Source organism: Ascaphus truei, chromosome 3, assembly GCF_040206685.1.
Source record: "Ascaphus truei isolate aAscTru1 chromosome 3, aAscTru1.hap1, whole genome shotgun sequence".
NCBI classification, from domain to species: Eukaryota; Metazoa; Chordata; class Amphibia; order Anura; family Ascaphidae; genus Ascaphus; species Ascaphus truei.
The window spans coordinates 179,981,531-179,996,780 of record NC_134485.1 but is presented as its reverse complement, the minus strand read 5'-3'; the positions used below and the strand labels follow the sequence as shown (position 1 = coordinate 179,996,780).

General features: G+C 42.9%; 1 pseudogene; it reads right to left on the bottom strand.

Annotated features, from left to right (window-relative positions):
* Nucleotides 1-15,250, bottom strand: part of LOC142489275 (HEAT repeat-containing protein 5B-like) — a 45,878-nt pseudogene that overhangs the window by 30,171 nt on the left and 457 nt on the right.

Sequence of the window (15,250 nt, the reverse complement as noted above, 5' to 3'; positions counted from 1 at the left end):
AGAGTTTTAGCAGTCGAGCAACAGAGGACGAGAGGGGGAGTTTGTGTGTGTATGTGTGTGTAAGCGAGTGGGGGAGTGTGTGTATGCGAGTGAGGGAGTGTGTGTGTAAGCGAGTGGGGGTGTGTGTGTGTGTGTGTATATGTAAGCGAATGGGGGAGTGTGTGTATATGTAAGCGAATGGGGGAGTGTGTGTGTGTAAGCAAGTGGGGGAATGTGTGTGTGTAAGCAAGTGAGGGAATGTGTGTGTGTGTGTGTGTGTGTAAGCAAATGGGGGAATGTGTGTGTGTGTAAGCAAGTGGGGGAATGTGTGTGTGTGTGTAAGCAAGTGGGGGAATGTGTGTGTGTGTGTAAGCAAGTGGGGGAATGTGTGTGTGTGTGTAAGCAAGTGGGGGAATGTGTGTGTGTGTGTGTAAGCAAGTGGGGGAATGTGTGTGTAAGCAAGTGGGGGAATGTGTGTGTAAGCAAGTGGGGGAATGTGTGTGTAAGCAAGTGGGGGAATGTGTGTGTAAGCAAGTGGGGGAATGTGTGTGTAAGCAAGTGGGGGAATGTGTGTGTAAGCAAGTAGGGGAATGTGTGTGTAAGTGTGGGGGAGTGTGTGTAAGAGTGGGGGAGTGTGTGTGTGTAAGAGAGTGGTGGACTGAGTGTGTAAGAGTAAGAGAGTGGTGGACTGTGTGTGTAAGAGTAAGAGAGTGGGGGAGTTTGTGTGTGTGTGTAAGCGAGAGGGGGAGTTTGTGTGTGTGTGTAAGCGAGAGGGGGAGTTTGTGTGTGTGTAAGCGAGAGGGGGAGTTTGTGTGTGTGTAAGCGAGAGGGGGAGTTTGTGTGTGTGTGTAAGCGAGAGGGGGAGTTTGTGTGTGTGTGTAAGCGAGAGGGGGAGTTTGTGTGTGTGTAAGCGAGAGGGGGAGTTTGTGTGTGTGTAAGCGAGAGGGGGAGTTTGTGTGTGTGTAAGCGAGAGGGGGAGTTTGTGTGTGTGTAAGCGAGAGGGGGAGTTTGTGTGTGTGTAAGCGAGAGGGGGAGTTTGTGTGTGTGTAAGCGAGAGGGGGAGTTTGTGTGTGTGTAAGCGAGAGGGGGAGTTTGTGTGTGTGTAAGCGAGAGGGGGAGTTGTGTGTGTGTAAGCGAGAGGAGGAGTTTGTCTGTAAGCGAGAAGGGGGAGTGTATGTGTAAGCGAGCGGGGGAGTGTGTGTAAGCGAGTGGGGGAGTGTATGTGTGTGCAAGAGGGGTAGAGTGAGGGGGGAGGGGAGAGTGTGTGGCGGAGGAAAGAGACAGGGGTAAGGGGGTGGGGGAGAGAGACGGGAGCGACGAGAGAATGGGGGCGAGGGTTGGGGTTCTTCAGAATTTCAAAATCGAATTCTGGGGTTCCCCAACCAAAAAAAGGTTTAAAACCACTGGTCTACACAGTATATTATTTGTTTTGTAGCTTCATGCAGTTCTTATTCACATTACACAGTGGTTACTCACCTTGGCTACAGCACATCGTACAGCCATGGACCTGTCAGTCAGAAGGGAACGAGCGTTCTTGTAGATGTCTCTGTGGCTGGAAGATGCAGCCCCTCCGAGACCGCCAAGGACCTTCTGCAAACTCATTAGGATTTCACTGCGACCCTGCGACTTAAACGGCACAAGAGAACAGTCACAATACCAGATAACGTAGGACAACTTAAGCTTTATACAGTTGCATTCGCCCTTCTGTCTAAAAGGAAGTAAAGATAGATAATTGCAGCGACTATAAATCATAAATAAAAAAATTAAAAAAGTTACTTAACACTAGGTTTTAAATAAAAGAAAATAGCTACTTTATACCAAACTGAATATAGCAAATTTATGTGGAACTCTATTTTGATGTTATTTTCAGTGTATGTATGTATGTATGTATGTACCGTGTATGTGTTTGACTAGATGTGCTAAAACTGAGCTTTGTCTGTGTTTTATGTTCTGTCTCTGGTTTTAAATATATATTGCCATGCTCAGTAGCACTCCTCTGTGACACTCATATGCTTATATATATGGTGTGGTTATTTTGGGGGTTCAATAGGAGCTTGTTAGGTGTCCAGTATATATATATATTTTTGCTGCTATGCGGTAATGTGTGTGTATATATATATATATATATATATATATATATATATATATATATATATATATATATATATATATATATATATATATATATATATATATATATATATATATATATATATATATATATATATATATACACACACACATTACCGCATAGCAGCAAAAAAAAATATATATATATATATATATATATATATATATATATATATATATATATATATATATATATATATATATATATATATATACACACACACACATTACCGCATAGCAGCAAAAAGGAGACAGCACTCAGGTGAATGAAAATGAATGTATTAAATACAGCACATAACTTGGAGTATAACTTGGAGTTATGTGCTGTATTTAATAAATTCATTTTTCATTCACCTGAGTGCCGTCTCCTTTTTGCTGCTATGCGGTAATGTATACTTTTATTATTTATATGGGACATGCACCTATTCATTATTGAATTTCTATTGGAGTGCCAGTGATTTTTTATCACATATACATACATACATTCATACATACATACATACATATATATTTTACATTGAAAACCGCATGCAGTCGAGTTGATCATAGTTTAGTCGCACCATCCTGGAGACACCTTCACTAGACTGATGATTTCCAGAGGTTAGATATGTTTCAGATCACTGCTTAACCAATAACGGAGTGTGATGGCATCTTTGGAAAGATGACTATGAGCACATGACTTGCAAACACACTGTTCCGCGTACTCCAGCTACATCAGAGGTACTTGTAAAAAGCCAAAAACAGCTGTTACGATATGACTGCTCTTGAGAAATGTCCTAAGGGAGGACCGAAATGTTGAAAGCTTCATAAATAAATTGTATTATTCATGCATCGAGACCCGTCACCCTGCTTATATGATTTTGTGTTCAATTTTCATTAACTTCTTCTTACCAAGGCTCTAGAGCAGGAGTGGCCAACTTCAATACTCAATGTTCACCAACAGGTCAGGTTTTCAGGCTATCCCAGCTTCATCACATCAGTGATCAATCAGTTGCTCCGTTAGAATGGCAGCCACCTGTGCTGAAGCAGGGATATCCTGAAAACCTGGCCTGTTGATGGCCATTGATGAATGGAGTTGGCCACCCGTGCTCTAGATATTCGTAGAAACTGGGATCATAAACTCGAGAAGTTTTTAGAAGGCCATCTAATTGTGCATCTTACCTCAGCACTTTTCAGTGACTTTAAGAGGTTATTCACGGTTTCAGGAAAGGAGCTTCCCAGCATCCTACCCATCTTCTCATAAAATGCTCCGACACAAGCAACAGCGGCCCTGAAAGAGGCAGAAGCTATCAGTACCCATTTCAAGTACATACATCAAAATAAGCGTTTAGAATAAGTGCTAATGTATGGTCCCGTGTGTGACCCGGATATATAGATACAGATAAAATATACACAGATGCTGGTGACCCTGATAGTACCTCAGCAGAACAGTTTTGTCTGTAATTAGCATTCAGTTATGCATTTGTTACAAATTGTTGCCAGAGAAGGACCGCGGCTGATTAAATAGTCTGCTTCAGTATGTACAAGACTATTAAAAAGAATATTAAACTAAATACCTCCCAGTCCAGTGTACCAGACTGGTTGCAATATGGATATGAGGGACCTTGTAATAACTGGCACATGCAAAGATAGATGGATAGCTTGTGCCTCAGTGTGGTATATATGTTGGAACCAGTCTCATGTCTGTCAATGATGTACCGGACAGACAGCTGTATATATAACCACAACTGATTGAATGGTTACTCTAAGAGAGTACACGGTGGAGTTAGTAGTGAGTGATCAGTGCACAGTATCTCAAACTCACATACTAAATATTTCCAGAGGTTGGTATACCTAGAAATAGTACTCAAATCTTAAGGGTAAACAAAATAAATGAAATAAAAAGGTCCTTAAAGGCGACGCAGGGTATTAAAAATGAACACTAAAGCTACTGTGTAGCTAGGGAAAAGAGGCTTCAAAGTGGGAGCCTTAGACACCCTAATGGGTTAAGTATACACAAGGTCTCCCACAAGGCGCACTAACAGTATCTAGTTAGTGCCATAGATAGCCTAAGCCTATGTGGAAGCAGTGAAACAAATGTATAATACAAGCTAAACTGTAAGCTGCTTCTCAGGGTCCTCCGTGGAAACAGCACAAATAGTACAGTAGGGATAAGCAGGTATCTGGGTATATTGCTAATATGTCAGTAGGTGTTTAAAAAGATACCCGAAAACCAGTTGGTAATAGTGACCTATGTATAGGGTATGTATATATAAGTAGTGTCACCCAGGTTGCTCAGGGAAGTGGACACAGTTCAAAGGGTATCAGGCAATCAGACTTATCAGTTGACCTGAATATATACACTATTCCACATTTAATGTAATGGAGATCTATACAGGTCGCTGGGTATATACTGTGCATATGTGCAGTGTGGGTGCAGCGGATATGGTCTCCAATACACTCAAACATGTAAAAGTACCAAGATAGATAGTACCTGAGTGGATGAGACCAGAATGCGTTATGAACACTGCATCAATCGGATTATATCTACAGAGATTCCACCCGGCGTGGTGTATTCATGAACACCACATAACGTTAGCTAGCCGGGTGGAGAGAAGTATATCTCATATAGCAGCAAGCCTAGATATAGCTCAGCCCTGTGAAGGCTGCCACGGGGCTACGCTAGACGCCACCGCACTGACACATGTGCTGACGTCACAGAGGAGTGGCCACCACCGACGGCCGTTTCGCGTCGCACTGACGCTTTCTCAAGGTGGCCCCGCCTCTATGGTAGCCGAACATTTAAATAGGCGAGCGTAGCCTTGGCAACAGTGGCGCTAAGTTAAGTATATGTGTTAGTAATAAAACATGTGTTTGTGTTGCTATTTATTTGTGTGAAAGTTCTGGCTGGCTTCCTGATAGAACCTGAGTAAATTCAGAACAGTAAGGCAGCAAATGAAGGGTTGCCGAGACGGATAAGCGAGTGATTGTATGCAATAGACACTAAATGGTAGAATGGAGGCATATACCATCAGGGGTAAATATGTTTACAAATATATCAATAAATCTATAAACATATGCCATCCAAGAGGCACATGGTGATACGGAACAGAGAGATAGTACCTAGCTGTAAATGTGCCAGTACATAATGCTGGGATATGGAGTGGATACAGTATAGGCTATGGTGTATAAGGGGTGTTACAGCCCAAATGCTGGAGCCAAAGTGAATATCACACTTACACCCCATGGTTATCAGATCCTGGCAGTATGAGTACATATGGTCTTATCGTGATGTCAAAAGTGGCATAAGGTATAAAAAATATTCTAACCAATAAATGCGGCAAACATAAATCCCTTATTTAAACCCTGCGGATAGAGTTCCTAGGGTATAAATCCACTTTGCCTCGTTTTTGAGGAGTTCTCTGTCCCAGTCACCCCCTTCTGATTGTTTCTGGGAGTTGGTATATGCCCTTAAAACGTAAGTTGGAAATGTCACCTCCATGTGCAGTGTTAACGTGTTTGGCAAGTGGGGTGTCAGTTTTATTGCGTATGGTCCCTATGTGTTCTAGGACCCTACGTCTCAGCTGCCGACTTGTTTTCCCCACATATTTCTTGCCGCATGTGCACACTGCTTGGTAGATCACCCCAGTAGTTCTGCAGTTCACAAAATTCCGTATTTTAAAGGTTTTACTATCATCCCAATTACCAAAGGTTTTGGTGACCTGAGCGTACTGACATGCACGGCACCCCTTGCACTTATAGTTACCCGGAGATCTTTTGTCTAGCCAAGTGCCTGAAGTGATGGGTTCAAGATGGCTATGGACTAGAAGATCCCTGATGTTAGTAGATCTTCTGCTGACCATAGTTGGTCTGGGTTTCAAGACTCCCCGTAGATCCGTGTCCTCTAAGAGAACATGCCAATGTTTGTTGACAATGTTAAAGATGGTTTTCCATTGTCTATTATAAGTGCCAATGAGGCGAATTGTTTTTTGCTCACGTGGTTTGGGTTTGGGATTCAGCAGAGATGCCCGGTGTGTATGCTTGGCTCTATTATAAGCCTTCCTAACGCTGTTCTTACTATAACCTCTCGAGAGCAAGCATTGGCACATAGATTGTGCTTGTGATTTACATTCTTCATCATTCGAGCAATTTCTCTTAACTCTCAAATATTGGCCAGTTGGAATGCCATTTATGAGATTCTGAGGGTGATGACTATCAGCGTGGAGTAAACTATTAGTTGCGGTGGTTTTACGATGAATTGTAGTCTCAATTCTACCATTGGTTGCACAAGTTATTTTAAGATCTAGGAAGACTATGCTGTCAGGCCCTATATCGTAAGTGAGTCGAAGGTTAAGGGAATTACAGTTAAGTTTGTTGATGAAGTCAACAAACAGTGTACGAGGTCCCTTCCAGAGAATAATGATATCATCAATGTATCTTGCCCATAAAATAATATGGGTAGTGTAGATATCATTTTCTTCAGAGAACACTATTTCTGCCTCCCACCACCCCAGGTACAGGTTCGCATATTAGGGGGCACAAGTCGTCCCCATTGCAGTCCCCTGTACCTGGTGGTAGAGTTTGTTGTTAAACAGAAAGCAGTTCTTCGTCAGTACAAACCAAAGCAGTTGTTCAATGAATTTGTTATGGTTATTGTACAATAGGCCCCTGGTTTTCAGAAAGTACAGTGTGGCATTTATGCCATGTTCGTGTATGATGCTCGTATATAAGGCCTCAACGTCCATGCTAATGAGTGTTATATTATCAACCACAATATCATCAATTCGTGTGAGAATATCTGTGGTATCTCTCAAATAGGACGGAAGTGCTACCACGAACGGTCTCAGTACTTTATCCAAATAGACACTTGCCTGTTCACTCAAGTTGTTAATCCCGGAGACAATTGGTCGTCCCGGTGGTGGCCTCGTAAGCTTGTGGATTTTTGGGAGGCTATAGAATGTGGCTATTTTAGGGACCTTATTGTACATGCCATTCAATTCACGCTTGTTGATCACTTTATCTGCTAATCCTGTATTGAGGATGGTGAGTAATTCCTGATTGTACTGAATAGTTGGGTCCTTACTCAGGACCTCGTAGCAGGTTCGGTCGGATAGGAGTCTCAGGTTTTCTTTGATACAGTATTCTCCTCTCTTCCCATAATCGCAATGTTCCCCCCTTATCAGAGGATTTGATGACTATTGACGAGTTTGAACGTAGATCATCCAAGGCCTTTCTTTCCTGAGCACTAAGGTTACCAGTGTTGGTAGCATATCTAATATTTTCCAAGTCGGTAACCACCAACTTGGTAAATACCTCCACATTGGGACAAATTCCTAATGGAGGAATAAACGTGGCTCTGGGTTTGAGATCTGTGAATGGCCCCTCACCAATAGGTCTATTGGACTCTTCTTCAAGTGAGGCCAGGTTGAGAAGGTTCTCACGGTCAAGTTGGTCTAAGTCAGGTAGGCTTAGGTTCTTATTAATAAAGTCCTCTCTCCGTTTAAAGAACTTATGTAACAATAAATTACGCCCAAAAAGGTTAACGTCCTTCACCCATTCAAAGATGTTACGGTCGGATGAAGGGGAAAATGACAAGCCTTTTGAGAGAGCTTTCAAGTGGAATTCGTCAAGGGCTAATTGAGACAAGTTAATCACTTGACTATTCTCCTCCTGTGATGTTGTCAATACCTGCGCCTCCTTCTCGACCGCCTCCTCCCTCCTTGACCCCTGAAACCCCATTGGTCTCTGTCTTGAAGATCTACTCCTCTTACCCCTTCGTGTCTTGGATTTGGAAAAGGAATTACACTGTCTGTATCCTTGCCTAAAAAAGAGTTTTGCCCACCTTCAACTCCTGTATGTCTAAGTTCTAATTCGCCCTCATCGTTGGAAGTGTCCCAATCAGTGCTGGAATCATTGGGTGTGGGCCTGAATGTTTTTTTAGGGTTATCGTGTTTGAACACATACTCATCCACTCAGGTACTATCTATCTTGGTACTTTTACATGTTTGAGTGTATTGGAGACCATATACGCTGCACCCACAATGCACATATGCACAGTATATACCCAGCGACCTGTATAGATCTCCATTTCATTAAATGTGGAATAGTGTATATATTCAGGTCAACTGATAAGTCTGATTGCCTGATACCCTTTGAACTGTGTCCACTTCCCTGAGCAACCTGGGTGACACTAATTATATATACACATACCCTATACATAGGTCACTATTACAATATACCCAGGTTACTATTAGCAATATACCCAGGTACCTGCTTATCCCTACTGTACTATTTGTGCTGTTTCCACGGAGGATCCTGAGAAGCAGCTTACAGTTTAGCTTGTATTATACATTTGTTTCACTGCTTCCACATAGGCTTAGGCTATCTATGGCACTAACTAGATACTGTTAGTGCGCCTTGTGGGAGACCTTGTGTATACTTAACCCATTAGGGTGTCTAAGGCTCCCACTTTGAAGCCTCTTTTCCCTAGCTACACAGTAGCTTTAGTGTTCATTTTTAATACCCTGCGTCGCCTTTAAGGACCTTTTTATTTCATTTATTTTGTTTACCCTTAAGATTTGAGTACTATTTCTAGGTATACCAACCTCTGGAAATATTTAGTATGTGAGTTTGAGATACTGTGCACTGATCACTCACTACTAACTCCACCGTGTACTCTCTTAGAGTAACCATTCAATCAGTTGTGGTTATATATACAGCTGTCTGTCCGGTACATCATTGACAGACATGAGACTGGTTCCAACATATATACCACACTGAGGCACAAGCTATCCATCTATCTTTGCATGTGCCAGTTACAAGGTCCCTCATATCCATATTGCAACCAGTCTGGTACACTGGACTGGGAGGTATTTAGTTTAATATTCTTTTTAATAGTTTTGTGTGTCTATTCCTTCATTCATTTTACCCTTATATATTAATAAAGGTCATTTTATTCATTTAAGTTCATTACCACACGAGTGCTTGTTTAAAAGGGGTCCTTTCTTGCCTAGGCAAGCGTAGTTTTTGTTACCTGATTTCTTTACCCCTGGCACCGTCTCTTAGACAGTAGCTTGAGGTTACATCCCCTCTTCCCCCCATCCCATTTATTTTCAGTATGTACAAAACAGATGGTCACCCTACTGCAGCCTTCAAACTTACAGTTTAGTTGGTAGATAGGCAGCAGTGTCGTCTTTACTCTTGATCATTTCATTGCACTTGTCCAGGATTTGGAAGACAGTGAAAGTGTCTCCAATGCTGTAGAGTGTGGCAAGGTTCTTGGCTAATAGTTTGCGAGTGGGCGGTCCTGGGGAGCTGCTTATGAGACCGGTGACCTGTTCCACGAGCTTCTTCTGGTTGTCTTTGATGTCCGTCTGTGATAGGAATGTACTTTTATTTAGTTTACATCTCGTGTATGCAGCACAATACAAGAAGTTTGCAATCTACACATTAGTTCCTGAAACACAAAAAGGTCGAACAGCCTTGCCCACGGTCACAAGGAGCAGACCCACAGCTCACCAGTTTACTGAACAGTGCCTTAACCCTTCATTGCCAGAGAATAAGCAAAATATTGGTAAGTGAGAGATTCCATGTTCTAAATATACACATTGAATAAAGCATTGCCAAGCAATAAATCCCTTTCACTAAATTGGTATACATAAATTGAGAAACAAATGTCATGTGAAAGGCTTCGGGGACAATATTTAGCTTTGTCCATTAAGTGAAATGCAATCAATTGTGCTGCCTTGTTTGCAGTAAAAAAAAGCAGTTAATGTATTTGTGCTAGTCATTGTGCCATCAAGAAATAAAATATGGGTGGTATTCAGCACTCCAAGCTGGATGACATTTAAAGGGTCAAGTCCTCAGTAGGAACCAAGTGTATTGATGGCAGTGACATGGTTAAGGGGTTACATCTGGGTGATCGATTACTTGAAACCACAATCTGACATCTATAAGTATTTATAAAGACATTTTTTTTACAGTTTGTTTGGAAACATGAGCTGCGACTCAGGAGGTGTTATATTGCCTCTAGTTACTACCTTCTGTGTTTATCACTGTTTCCAACATGCATTTGTCCACACAAAACTCTCCTCTTGCCCCTCTCCTTATCTTTGTTGGCTCTCTGATAAGGACAGTGAGGGCTATGGGTAAATTAAATTTCTTCATTGGAAAACTCACACTCATTCAGAACGCCTTAAGACATACAATTTGTAACTAACTTCAAATGCAACAAAAGTAGCCAGATCTTAGCTTTTAGCATTGTTACATGTATTTAAGGATGCAAATTTAAAATGGTTAAAAAGTGTTTTCAAAAACGATTGTGGTTGGTTACATGGGATTTAACTGTTTCCAAAGAGATAACACACAAATAATGTATTAGAATGTTAGAAACAGAAGGAAATATAGAAGATACTAGCTGATATACCCGGCGTTGCCCAGGCGTGGAAGGGCAGGGGGCATGGAGTGGAAGGGCGGGGGGGGGGGAGGGGGTGTGGAAGGGTAGGGGGGGTGAGGGGCGTGGAAGGGCGGGGGGAGGGGCGTGGAAGGGCGGGGGAGGGGCCAAGGGGCGTGGAGGGCAAAGGTCAGGGGGGCAAAGGGCAGGGAGGGGCAGGGGGGCAAAGGGCAGGGAGGGGCGGCAAAGGGCAGGGGGGGCATCACAGGCACCCACTGACACGGGGGCATCACAGCCACAGGCTGCACCCACTGACACAGGGAACTTCACAGCCACAGGCTGCACCTTGTCCCACACAGAGCTGCACCCACTACCAGGCTAAGGACAGACCCAGTCACGTCCTGTACAAAGGCCGTGGCACTTACACACCCCCTGCACACAGGCCGCGGGTGGCACTGACCTGCCGGTAGCCGCTGTCCGTGGGGTTGAAGTCGCTGCCCCTGGGCCGCAGGGAGAGCTGCAGGTGTGGGAACCCGTGCAGCCAGTACAGGAGGCGGGTCACAGTGCGGAGAGTGCGGGGAGAGGACACAGCGGCATCCCTGGGAGGAGAGCGCGGGGGCGCGCAGCGCGTGCACACAATTGAAAGCCATGGGGGGTGTCCCGGGTGCTCGATCCGCTCCCCCGCTGACTGTAGCGGCCCCGCAAGGAGGTAAAAGAAATTGTAATTTATTTCAGGAAAAGACATACACACAATGTAACACAATTTACAACGTTAACACACTTACTGGGAACAGGGCTAACGAATACATCTATCCTAAGAATGAAATTCCCAAAAATGACCTCTGTAGGAACCCTTTTCCTTGACCGGTAGGTACTCACGAAAGTCCTGGAACTGATCTCGGCGCAATGCCAACTGCGACCGCTACGTTCTCAAAAAGCGGGACTTAGAAACTTTTCTGAGTTGAAAATCTTTAAAGCCGGCTCGAGTCTATTCAGTAGAGAGCATCTTTGAATTTGCCGCTGTTGGTTTGGCACTTGGAATCTGCGCTCCTGATTGGCTGCAAGTCCCTTTATGGGTTTCAGTGTCTCCCTCACTAACATCTGCAGCCTATCAAAGCGTGGGAATTCTCCTGCCAGCCAATCACCGATTTGCCAGTATTGTAAAGCTGGGTGGGCACCTTTCTCAGTCTGTCAAGGGGCATGCGCCAACCTGGCACCTCTGCCTTTTTGCATACTGAGCCCACCCGCTGTCCAGGCTCCACAGAGTATGGGTTCTGGCAAACGGTGGTCGGATAGCCCCGTGTTAGCCCAGGAGGCGGGTACTCAAGCAGAACTGCAGTACCCCTCCTGTTCTAACACCTTGGCATCCCTGAGACTTTCAAGTCCTGACTTCTCACAGACCCATAGGCACCAAGCGTGGTAGCCATCTGGTCTGCTCGGAAGCCATGACTTGGAAATCCCACAGTTCATTTACAGGTTACCAGTACATATACCTATTAAATATAATCCTTTAATAAAATATACTGTGTCTTATGTGTGGTAAAATATATAAGTCTCTGTTCTGGTGTCAGGGATGGAGTGAGTGTATATAGCACCTACCCTCACTAGCCTCATACTTGGCACACTTTAGAAAAATAACTTGTAAAACTTTTACACACACGAACCACTCTCAACTTTATCACTTACCTGGAGTGCCCCCTGAACCGCAATACTAGGTGCAGGGTACCTGGGCATGTATCTGGGTACCACTCTTTATACTAGGGACCCCATGGGTGACCGTAGGTATACATTAGCCCCTTCATGCCCGTTTACCTTGTCTGGAAGATGCTGCAGCAGGAATCCTGGCGGTGAGTCACAATAGCGTTTTCAGAGTCAGGGTTTGCCCGGAGCAATGTGCTTGGCTGTATCCGAGAATCTCACTCGATTCCCGGATCCAATTCCTGGGGTATCCCATAACTCTGGAACCCCGATACATAGCCACATTCTGTGAAGAATTTCTCCGACAAACCAGCTCTGAAACTTACAGCCTAGAAACCTCCCGATCCCAGCATCCCAGGAAAGGCAAAACACACATGATTCTTTATTGTCGCATAATTTGCACCCAGTCACAGTAATGCATTTAGGACATCTGGGTCCAAGAGCTGACACTCTAGGACCTCAACTCACGGATCAGGGGTAAGCAAGTGGGCTGAACCTTTATTAGTGAGCTTGGTTAACCCCTTCACCGTTACACTATGGTGCTCAAAACTTCACAGACCAGTGTTTCTGTGCAGGCAATACATATTACTTCTTTGCAACTTTTTCTGTGTACATCAGCGCCGCCCCAAAAGCGGGCGCCTGATGGGGTTCTCCCAGACCTGCTCCCATCTGCACAGAACCAGCGTGCCAAGGATTAACATTTGCTTGTACTATGTGGAACATCAACTCTACCCAATGGAATGTTAATGAGCCAAGAGGGCAAAGGCCTTTGAATTCACAGCTGCATTCAATCTGAACCATTTCAGTGTACATCTGTGTCGCCCCAAAGGCTGACATACTTTGGCGCAGCCATTGGACAGTCAAAGGGTGTGAGCTGTTTGCTGATATTAAAGGTTCTTATTTCAATCTGAAACTCAACAGCCCTTTTATCCCCTCTACCCAATTTTCCAACTCGGTCCATGAAATGTATAACTTCTGTTCTTGTAATGTAACCATATATTGTAATAACTCTATGCCAAGGACAAACCTGAAAACGAGGTTACTACCTGGTAAAACATTTTTATAAATAAAAAAAAAAACTGACCTGTTGACCTAAATAATTACCGCCTCATTTTTTTAAATACTCTTACTTTTCAATTAAATATAATTTTCCAGAAGTAAATAAAACACAAGGATAGGATCATTGTTGAGCCTTGCAGCCACAAATCTACCATGTAAAAAGTGCTTACAAAAAATATTTGAGGAACACTACTTGGCTCAGGAGTTGCTAGGGCAAGTCCAAAGCTGCAGAGACCAGGGCTGAGGCATTCAAGGAGCCGTCCTACAGGGCAGCAAAAAAGTGAAACAAATTATTAATCATGATGACTCAATGAAAAACATGACTGAGGTTCCTATGAATAATGTGCATCTTTCTATTATCACCAGGTCCTACGTAATGGCTTGATACAGTGGCTCAGTGAGTAAAGACACTGACTTTGATAACGACACAGAGTTTGAAAATGGAAACTGAGCAGGGGTTCAAATCCCGGTGTCAGCTCTTCGTGACCTTGCACAAATCACTTTATCTTGCTGTGCCTCAAACTAAAAACAAATTGAAAAGCTCTTCAGGGCTATATACAATGCTGCATACTGTGCACTATACTGTAATTGTGAAGTGCTTTGTGTTTAGAAGAAAAGGGCTATATGAAATAAAGTTATTATTGTCACCCACCTTTGATACGTGAATGAGACCGCAGTCACCATTATTAATATATGCACAGGAGTGAATGACAGGTGCTACAAGGGTATTTATACAGTAGTACCAGTGTTGATCAAAAGAATGATCAGAAAGAATCCCTTTATATATAGCACTCAATTGTCATATATATTATTTAGAGTGGACACAAATGGTCCTGCTGTAAATTACAACAAGTCTATTGTTGTAATTTCCAGCAGGACCATTTGTGTCCACTCTAAATAATATATATGACAATTGAGTGCTATTTATAAGGGGAATTCTTTCTGATCATTCTTTTGATCAACACTGGTGCTACTGTCACCCACCTTTATCTGTTTGGCTAATAACGATAGCATAATTAGTTCTTAAATAGAACAGCTGCGTTGCACAGCGACATATATATTCCCAATAGCGCTATGTACATTAATGGCGCTATATAAATAAAGACATACAATACAATAGTGGTGCTATTTTTCTTGCAGAACCTAATCCTCAATACAATAGCTGTAATGAAGTCACTAGGATAGCAATATAAACAAGAAAACTTCCATAACGAAAAAGTAGCCGACACTGACATTCTACCTCATGGCTTTTTGCTATAGGACTTTTCTGTAATGTGTTTCATTTGACTGTGCATATTATTTTTGGTTTCGATTATTTATATGATTTATCAAAGCGCGATACAGAGTATCACTCTCTTTCTGGCTATAACTGCCATTCAAATGTTTTTGGAAGTTTCTTACTTTTTTTGCCTTCGTTACAGTTTACATGCAAAAAAAATAAAATAAAGAGTGGGTCAGCAATTTGCTTGTAGGTAGAGCTCACAATGGGTCTTATCCCTAAAACACACCAGAGCATTTGGTTACCATGGAAATACAGTATGTCCAGCAACAAATATACACATACTGTACTTGTGTTACATTTAACCGGTTATCTCTCTTTGTCCTTATCTAGGATTGCCCTTTAAGCACTTTTTAGATAGAATACTAGTTATGTAATTATTCAAAGGAAATACAACTGATTTCCACATAAAACATGTAATGAATGCTGAACACAGACTTCTTGGTGTATTAATTAAATGCATTGACAGAATGGGTGACAGTTTATAAAATGGTAATCAAGAAACCTACCCTGTTTGCAGCGGTAAGTACTTTGTCCAGGAACCGCAACCATTCAAAGATGAAGACAGACTTCTTAGCCTCTGTGATCTGCACCAAGGCATCTTCCTTCAGCAGCAAGCTGTGAGCCAGCTCCATTCCTGCTCTGATGCTTTGTCCACCTCAGATCCCTGATGCCTGAGGAAGACAAACAAGTTAGCACCTATTTACACACAATGTCTTACTGCTCTCTCCTGG